Raw genomic sequence first — 7881 nt, forward strand, 5'->3', positions numbered from 1 at the left:
TACATTGTTTAATATATAATTCGTGTATGGGTTAATCAATAATGATTTGATTTATTGTATCATGAACGTGAATTTATTTCATATTTACTTTGTGTTATCCGAGCCATTTTTATTCATTCCACATTATTTAAAACGTCATTGCATTTTTGTCTTTAAATTTGCATCATTCTAGAGCGGCAGGCATTCCATTATAATCATCATATCATACTGATTTATATCCCAATATATGCCAAATGATGTTTTTTAAGATCTTACGATTTCTACTGTGATTGAACTTTACATTATTGTTTATTTATATTTTACTGTTTAGACAAGAAGTCTATTTTTATTAAAATGATCAATAAATACAGATTGAAGCATGAATTTCGTTCATTGGTTTTATTTGTAGATAATGCTATAGTCCCATTTTTTTTATCTGGTAGCATCTTCGATTCGTTGCACCTAGCCTTTTCCCATCGCACACCTGGAGAACCTTTTTGAATTGCATTTCGGCTCCTTTCGCCTTCCAGGCAGTCGCTTTCTTCCACTTTTGTCAAAGTCATGATCTCTGGAAAATGTCAATGCGGTTATGTATATGTGGACATTGTAGTCCAAACTTATTTGTTATTTGTCGAATTCATATACAAGTATATAGATAATTGACATAATCACTTTTTTATGGTTTTCCCTTTTGGGTGAGACTGTATGAAATTATGAGAAATATTACGTCAAGCTAAATTGGCTAGAGGAAGACCTTCATTTTGATCATTCTGACACTACGTTTCAACAGATCCATGGGGAAGTTTAAGCCACATTCCAAAACTGAACAGCAAACAAATCACGAATACCAAACATGAGATGTTTGCTATATACTTTATATATATTGGTCGGCAAGAACATGGTTTGGCAAAGACACACTCTACACGTGTTGCTATGATATTCCCCAGCCTTTTCCTCTGTTTCCTCGACCAGATTATATACGCTCATTGCTTTGGTGCAGTAGGTAAATGTCCTGAAAAAATTAAAGAGTTGTCAATGAGATATTGAAATAAAAAAAATTCGCTTCTTTTCGAAAATTTTCCATTAATGTTTGACTGCATAAAAAGAAAATAACCAAATATCAACCAGGAAAGAATAAAAAAAATTATTGAAAGCAAATGCAATACTTTGTACTTACCTATCAGGATCCATCCTAACTTGAATCTGTTCTATGGTATTTCCAATGTACTTGCCAAATTCCTTGCTGGTAACCGTCCCTTGTCCTCGCTTATCATTCATTGTCAATTCTGAGTAAAAATGTTTCTCCAATCATGCTTGAAAATGCCCTGACATTATATGCGCAGCCATGGCAAAGACAGTTTACCATGCCTTTGCTTCAATGCTTGCCAGTAGGCCTTCCCTCAGTTGTAATGGCCATCCATTTATGTACATAGTAGGGGGTGGAAACACACCAAAGTCAATATGACTTAGAAGCCGATTCCGAGGACCTTCTCTCAATTCTAATCTTTCCGCAGCTGGTATTCCAGGTTTGTCTTCCGAATGCCACCAAGATCGAATGTCCTTACAGAGCTCTGCGCTTTCTACATCTCCATTTGCCCACATGCAATCTTCTACTGACTGAGAGAAGTGAGTAGCAGCCATTGACACAGACATTGGATCAGTGACCTCTTCTACCATAATTGGGGTCAGGAGGGTCTTCTTCTCCTTTGCTACTTTCATCCAACCTTGATAAGACAATCCATCAAGTCCACCTTAGCAAGATTTTCGTCGAGCTCTTGTCAACAAATGAGTTGAATCGATACACCTGACTTCATACTGATCTCGGAGTTCACTGTAGTCTGGTTTGTAAATCATTGCATATCAAGACCGTGAAGGGTAACGTAAGAAACTTCCTTGCTCCATTCTTGTAATTTTTCAGGCCACAAGAACTCTGCAGAGGCCACATTTAGATCATACTTGTGCACATGTTTGTTCAGGACATCCGCTGCTTATTCTAATAATAGCCTAGGTGAAGATTTTCTCAATGATTTCTTTGCTGAACCTACATTCTTTTTCGATGAATTACTTTGGTCTCGATGTTTTATCTTCAGAGCGTCGCATATTTTTCGTATCTTGGTTTTTTATACGACTCCTTCACAGAAATATTTTTAGTTCTTTTCAGATACCTTGCCACAACCCGTAACTCTACGTCTAATAACTGATTCAGCTTTTCGTCGGACGCGAAGAAATCGAGCAAAGAAGTCGGTTATGCGTTATCCCATTTCTCTTTTTTAATGAGTTCACAGAGTTCAATGCCATTTTGTCCTGATGGAGTTGGTTCAGCTGTCTCACGTGGTGACATTTTTAGATCACGTGGATCAGCTTTCTCTGTGGAACAGTTCACGTTTGTATCTGTCTCTGACGACAACAGTTCTTCTGACCAACAAGTGCTGTCGATATTGGCGGAAAAAGCTTCAACTTTCAGGTCTTCGGGATATGACATAGCTAACACATCATTAGCAAGGCCTGTGGATTCCTTAATATGGTCAGAAAGAACATCTGCAAAAGTGGTTGTTGTTGTAACCAAATCTGCATTTTCATGTGTTCTTAAAGTCGATTTAGGCTTGTTGTGAATAGCTAAAACGGGAAGCCTTACTCCGTTATTGGTAGCAATTAACTCCCGTTTTTCATTTTCGTCACCTTGGACATCGATTATGACAACAGACTTGTTGAGATTTTTTATTTGTGCTATAATCTCTTGTTTCTTCATTTTCTCTACGGTTTTCCAAACATCTTTCTGAAGTTGAAGTTTAGTTAATGGCGTTCCATTCACAGTTCTTGTTACAAGAAGGACTCGCAAGGAATATGGATTCCCTGTTTATGACATTCTGTGTGCACGTGTTCAACGATACGACGCAGTTGATCTGTTGAAAGACTATATCCTTTTGGAAACCATGCAACCGGAGCTGAGCGAATTGAATCTTTTTCCCAACTTCTATTCAAATCGGCAGCCAGGAATACCATTGCCTCCATCGCCCGTTCACGGTTCAACTCGTAGAACTGTTTGGTTACCGCTTTTATATTGTCCAATGATTCAACCATTTGCAATTTGCTAATAGGTGGGACGAAATGAGCAATACCATCTTCCTCCGAAGTTACAGAAGAAAACCTTCCAAGAAGTTTGATGCTACCTGATTTTTCACTAACTTTGTCTTTAAGATTGCGCTGTCGATCTGACAATTTTGTGGGTTTCTTAGGCTTCTCAGCATTTTAGATGTCTGATGCCACTTGAAGTGCCTCCATGAATAGCTCCTTGTCTCGATTCACCATAAAGACGGTGGTCTCAAGTGGTGTCCATGATACATAGAGCAGAGAATCTACATCCAGGGCCTCTATTTCAGACGGACATTGCAAAAGGTATCTCGCAGGACATTTGAAGTGTACATTCTGCATAGGACATTTGTTTCCCACTGCAAACCTGGTTGATGAAAAGTCAACATCTGTGCGAAGACTCCCATCTGGAGATACTACCATGACTGGTTCTGCTAAATGACAACGCATCCTTCTTCACAGAATATCAGGCTAGGAAAAAGAGCTGGTATGACTTTTGCAACGATTGTTGCAACAGCATGTATTTCATTTTTAGTGCCATGTTCGAATAGACATCAAGGAAGGCGACGGATCCTTTTCTTTCACACCACAAATCACTTTCTCAAAGTGATCCTTCATTTTGGCAAGTCCATCACATCCAACTACTCCAAATAGTGTGCTTCCAGTAACCTTTACATTCCGTTCAAACCACTCCTCAGATCGTTGCTGCATTAACCTAATGTTTTCAGTTGATGTTTGCGACAATTCGTTTGCTATCTCGCCTAAGCTTTTGTACTTATCGCTTCTTTCTAAGTTAATGCAGTTTCCAGGAATGTATACAGAGTTGTTGATAAAAGCTAAAGTCTTGCATATTTCCTCGTTTAATTCTGTTGCCTTCTTAATGAAGTCGTTGATATCGTGGATAAATGCAATAATTGCGCTAATTGCGTAAACGTATTTCCCTTTCCTCCAATCCACCGCACCTCCTCTTTCCACCAATTTTGCTTTGCAATAATCCTTCTTTCTAAGCAGTTCATTTGCTTCAAAAAGATTCTGTGAATTGTTTTGAAGTCCTTTTGAGAGAATGTCTTTTAAAAGGGGAAGGGAACGAGGCGATTCAGTCTGTGAAAGTTCCCTCTCCCATTCCTCAATCATTAATCTTTCCTTAGAATCGGATATTTCCTGCAATGTGTTTTCGAGATAGGATCTTTTTCCATGTAAAGTTTCACCTAACTCAAAGCCCAAAAGGTCCACATCGCCTGAGGTTTCATCAAGCACTTGCTTCAATTTTTTTCCATCGTAAGTCAAGTATGCATATTTTGCTGGCATGTTTTCATTGAGACGAGACATAATATCCACAACAAGAGGCCCAAGGGCCTTAACGGTAATCTGACTCATGGCACAAAATAACAAAGTCACCGTATAAAGTATTGGTTAACGATTAATATAAACAATACAAGGAACACCTTAGCTGAATATGTAAGTTTCTGAAATAGGTAAATGTCATTTGTTGAACAAACTTGGTTGTAACCCATTCAATGATTAATATAAGGAGGAGTCAGATTTTAAAGAAAAATTTCAGCAAAGCTCCCATTTTGGACCTCCACCGTACTATCCCCATGGGTCTTAGCTCGGTCCTTTATAAAATATGATTGTCCTCACCTAAAGTTCCCCCTTTTGAATCAATTAAAACCCCTATAGACCAATTTCCATTGAAATTGGAGACAAAACCCGAAAACAGGAAGTGGGCCAGCGGCCATCTTGGAATACCAAAATCTTTACGAAAATGTTTGTTTGTTGTTCGGCATCAATTAACACCCCTATTGACCAATTTTCATTGAGATCGGAGACTGAAACCTTAAAACAGGAAGTGGGCCAGCGGCCACTTTGTAATACCAAAATCTTTACGAAAATGTTTGCATGTTGTTCAGCATCAATTAACACCCCTATAGACCAATTTTCATTGAGATCGGAGACCGAAACCTGAAAACAGGACGTGAGCCAGCTAAAATTAAGAAAATTAGCCCCTTTGGGGCCTCACCCCTCAGCCCCTAGGGGTCGGACCAGACTCATTTATATAAAATATGATTGCCCTTCCCCAATAATGTTTCACACCAAATGTGGATGAAATCCATCCAAGGATGAAGGAGGAGTAGGATTTTAAAGCTAAAATTAAGGAAATTTGCCCTTTTGGGGCCCCGCCCCTCTAAGCCTAGGGGTCGGACCGGGCTCATCTTTATAAAATATGATTGTCCTTCCTCAATGATGTTTAACACCAAATATAGATGAAATCAATCCAAGGATGAAGGAGGAGTAGGATTTTAAAGCTTATATTAAGAAAATTTGCCCTTTTGTTGCCCCAACCCCCAGCCCCTAGGAGTCGGACCTATCTATTTATATAAAAAATAATTGTCCTTACCCAATGATGTTTCACACTAAATATGGATGAAATCCATCCAAGGATGAAGGAGGAGTAGAATTTTAAGCTAAAATAAGAAAATTTGCCCTTTTGGGGCCCCATCCCTAAGCCCCTAGGGGTCGGACCAGGCTCATTTATATAAAATATGATTGCCCTTCCCCAATATTTGTTTCACACCAAATGTGGATGAAACCCATCCAAGGATGAAGGAGGAGTAGGATTTTAAAGCTAAAATTAAGAAAATTTGCCCTTTTGGGGCCCCGCCCCTCTGACCTCAGGGGTCGGACCAGGCTCATTTATATTAAATATGATTGTCCTTCTTTAATGAAGTTCACACCAAATATGGATGAAATCAACTCAAGGATGAAGGAGGAGTAGGATTTTAAAGCTTAAATTCAGAAAATTTGTCCTTTTGGGGCCCCACCCTTCAGCCCCTAGAGGTCGGACCAGGCTCATTTATATAAAATATGATTGTCCTTCCCAAATGATGTTTCAAACCAAATATGGATGAAATCCATCCAAGGATGAAGGAGGAGTAGGCTTTTGTATAAATAGTCTTACGCACGACGCACGGCGCACGGCGGACGGTGGACGGCGCACGGCGCATGACGACGAACAAACACGATGACAATAGGTCATCCTGATCTTCGGTCAGATGACCTAAAAATGCCAGGTCTTCGCTCCCCCGCAACAACATACGGGTCAAAATTTCTAAGAGTCTTTTCATTCGGTACAGCAAAGTTTATCTCTGAAGCGTATATTGGTTTACAGATGATAACTTGAGAAAATACTGGTGGATTTTGATGAAACGTGGTTTTAGAAGTGGTTTAGGCTTTGCAGTTGTATTATGGTACTAAATATACGCATCTGTTTGATAGATAATCTACAATGGGCCAATAATGAATATTAGCCTGCCATTATACTCTATCATTGATTCAATGCATCTGTTGATGGCCCACGCTAATACCTGTCCTTAATCAGGAGGCGGTGTGAACGTTATTTCTTCGCCTAAACTTTAGCAAAAAAGTTAAAAAAAAAGTGAAATGTCCACCCAGGAAACCTGCATTTCAATTTCATGCAAATTTCCTTTTAAGATATAGATACAGAAATATTTTTACCAGTCAGAATCTAATTGTTTCCACTTCTTAAGATGATTACAACATGGTTAGTTAAATCAACAAAATAATTGCTCTGGGAAATAATTTAGCCAACTTTACAGCACTATTTATTATCCCCAACTGTGCCTTAAAGTAAAAAAAAACATCATGTGAACAAACATGAAAAGCATTGAGGCCACATAAATGAAAAGCAAACCTTGGCACAATTCTTTTCGATTGGTGGCTTATGTAACTGCAGGGGCCAAAATAGGAAGATAGGAAACGTTTGTCTTGTCCTAAAATGTGTTAAAAGCAAAACTGATGACATTGGAATAGAAATGACCAATTTTCATTTATTGAATTTTTTTATAATGATATTGATGCTTATTGTAAAACTTGTTAGGTCGAACATTTTAATCTGTTGTGTTGATAACTTGATATATTCATACAGCTATGATCACCTTATTTGTTATGGTAAGACGATAATGATATCATATGGCCCATGTAATTACTGAAGTCTATGGCAATACTGATACTACTATATTGCATTATTGATAACATTGGTATAGAAGTGGCCAAGTTTTAGTTATGGAATCTTTTTGCGGAAGCTTTTATCGATTTCTCTTCTCCCTAACATGTGTTAGTAGCATGTTCACACAGAGAAAACAAAGATAACCTGCTCTCCAGATTTGGGTTTTTTCTTGTAAAACCAATTTTACCTATGAAAATACTTACCTGGCCAATTACAATAGCTTCTTCAACATGGATTCCCCCTACCAGGGGGACCCACTTCCTGCATGTCACTTCCTGTATGGCATCTCTTCATATTTCTTTGGAATTGGAATTATATCCACCTCCATCAAGTGCAGGGGCAGTCTAATACTGCTTATAAGCTACTAAAATTGTGTCTGGTGTTGTGTACCACATTTTTATGTACATTTCAAGTGAAATCTACATCTGATTGAGAGCTTAGTGTTGATTGCATTTTGTGAGCTGCTGGCTCTGTTCAGGACACAGGGTCCTGGCACGAAAATTTTAACCAAATAGTATACAAATATATATTATAGTATCAAGGGTATGAACTCGGTGGTCGAGAAAAACGGACCTATTTTTTTAAAACCGTAATTATTTTAATAAATGGGTTATATACAACATTGACGGATATCTCACCTTAAAGAGAAATAATTTATCTTTCCATTGAGTGCTTGATGAACAAAATTGGCCAAGTATTGACGAAGTTATGGCTTAATCAATCGGGAAGTTTACGAATCTGCGCTTGTGGTGGTAAACAGTACCCATAACTGTGTTCATCCACAA

General features: G+C 38.3%; 1 pseudogene; it reads right to left on the minus strand.

Moving 5' to 3' along the window:
* Positions 1-299: 299 nt before the first annotated feature.
* On the minus strand, positions 300-3060 carry LOC138336578 (uncharacterized; annotated as a pseudogene).
* Positions 3061-7881: the final 4821 nt, after the last annotated feature.

This window comes from Argopecten irradians, chromosome 1 (genome assembly GCF_041381155.1).
Source record: "Argopecten irradians isolate NY chromosome 1, Ai_NY, whole genome shotgun sequence".
NCBI lineage: Eukaryota > Metazoa > Mollusca > Bivalvia > Pectinida > Pectinidae > Argopecten > Argopecten irradians.